At 36.6% G+C, this 2,224-nt stretch overlaps 1 pseudogene; it reads right to left on the bottom strand.

The window, feature by feature from the left end:
• Nucleotides 1-434: 434 nt before the first annotated feature.
• Nucleotides 435-560, bottom strand: LOC145241786 (U2 spliceosomal RNA; annotated as a pseudogene).
• Between the last annotated feature and the right edge of the window lie 1,664 nt (nucleotides 561-2,224).

The following is a 2,224-nucleotide window of genomic DNA, read 5'->3' as shown; positions in this document are numbered from 1 at the left end:
TATTTGTTGCCCCTGATAGTAGCCCCCTACACCAAAGTGGCAATGTGCCTTGTTTGGGGTGAAAATGTAGTAAAAAAATGTAGTAAAAAAATGTAGTAAAAAAAGGTAGTATAAAAAAACGTCATCGAATCGATGTTTTAGGATGCTCCTCCATGTTCTTACACTCTTTCCCTATTTTCATTTCTGATGATGATTCAAGGTCTGCCAGAAATAATTAATGCGTGATTGTAGGATTGACATGAAATTCTTAAAGATAAACAAAAATGACCGAAAAATGGTCTCAAATGACTTAAATAAATAAAAAGTAAATGACTTAGAATGACTTTAATGAACTTAAGGATGACTTGAATGCTTAAATAATAGCTGGAATCCTTCAAAAACAATTTGAATTATCTGGGGAATGACTGGAATGGTTTACGACTAACTGGTTGTAAAGTGGGTGATCATTTTACATTAAATTAATACAGAAAAGTGATTCCCCACTTTATATCACAATATGTACAGCATGTAGTAAGAACAGATACTACACTTTGATCTTGGCAAAAAGGCCAAGAAAAGCTGTATTTATTTGCTCCCCCACTGAGCAAATTAGGCACAAGGCCGATTTTTAATGTGAGGAGTGAAGAGGAAATGGGGACCAACTCCCCGGGGAGCAGGGGAGCTGGATAATGCCAATTGGTATGAAGAGTTGCCCCTACATTGACCAAGGTCTTATGTGTGGGGCTCCCCCCACATATGGTCTTTTCTTGTAGTATCTGCCGAAACAGATACTACACTTTGATCTTGGCAAAAAGGCCAAGAAAAGCTGTATTTATTTGCTCCCCCACCGAGCAAATTAGGTACAAGGCCGATTTTTTATGTGAGGAGTGAAGGGGAAATGGGGACCAACTCCCCGGGGAGTAGGGGAGCTGGATAGTGACAATTGGTATGAAGGGTTGCCCCTACATTTACCAAGGTCTAATATATGGGACTGCTCCCACATATGGGCTTTGCTGACAGTATCTGCCGGACAGATACTATACTTTGATCTTGGCTAAAAGGCCAAGAAAAGCTTAAAAAGCTAAGCACAGCATCTATTAACAACACACCTTTGATCTTAACCAAAAAGGCCAAGCGCAAAAGTGTTACGGACAGACCGACTGACCGACGGAGTGACTTATAGAGTCGCTTGCACGCGACTAAAAAACAACACCAAAAAACATAATACACGCTTTCAGTTTCTTTCAGTTTTTTTTTTTTTTCATATTTTTAAGGAATTTATGGTCACGTTTTATACCGCAAGAAAAAATTGTTTGTAGTGTTTGAAATAGTATGTATTCTAAACCTTTCATCGGTTATGAATGAAATAGTAGATCTTGCTTATTGAAATAATGCACATTATAAAAATGTGCAACTTGCATGTTTAGTTGGATGTATAAACGCTTGTTGAAGACGATCGATATGAAATGGGAGAAAAATTTAGCTAAAAGAAAAGAGAGCTCAAGAAATTTGATAGCGTTTTAGAAATAATAGTGTCCATTAGATAATAGCGCCCTCGGTAAGTAATATTCGGGAACCCATCATTACCAAGTGGTGTTGTTGTGTGGCCGGTACCAAATTACGGAAAAATTGAAAAAGACCTTAATAAAAAATAAGAATTCTGCATTAATTAAAAAATAATATTTATGCGTATTTTAAGATTGGAGAACACCGGGCGGTCTGCTAGTATATCTATAAAAGTAAGAATGTGTGTGTATGTGCGTGTGTGCGTGTGTGTGTGTGGGGAGAACTCCCAACCGATATACTCAACAAATTTTTTTATCTACAGGCTTGAACTTTGGTATATAGGTTATTCAGACATGTGAAAAACTTTTTCGGTTTTTATGCGGAAAGGAAAGGCTTCCAAGGAATCAAAATTGAAAAATTGCAACCAGGGTTTATTTTTCATTTTTGCTTACAAGAAATGAACGGTTTATAAATACATAATACACCCATGCACATGTTTCAAGTTTTTCCGTTTCTATTTTTTTTTTAAGAATTTAACATTATTTTAAATACCTGGCAACGCCGGCTATATCTGCTAGTAAAATGATATTTTATACTTTAGTTCATAGACTCAGTCTTGTTCGTTGTGTGATGTTTAATTTGCATAGAATCTAAGATAGACCGACAGACTTACGTATACACAGACGCATACAAACCACTCTCTCTCTCTCCCTCTCTTCTTATCTATATATCTCTCTCT

Source organism: Euprymna scolopes, chromosome 20 (assembly GCF_053919585.1).
Source record: "Euprymna scolopes isolate OS-2025 chromosome 20, ASM5391958v1, whole genome shotgun sequence".
Taxonomy (NCBI): domain Eukaryota; kingdom Metazoa; phylum Mollusca; class Cephalopoda; order Sepiida; family Sepiolidae; genus Euprymna; species Euprymna scolopes.
The sequence above is the reverse complement of the archived record's forward strand: the minus strand, read 5'-3'. Positions and strand labels throughout refer to the sequence as shown.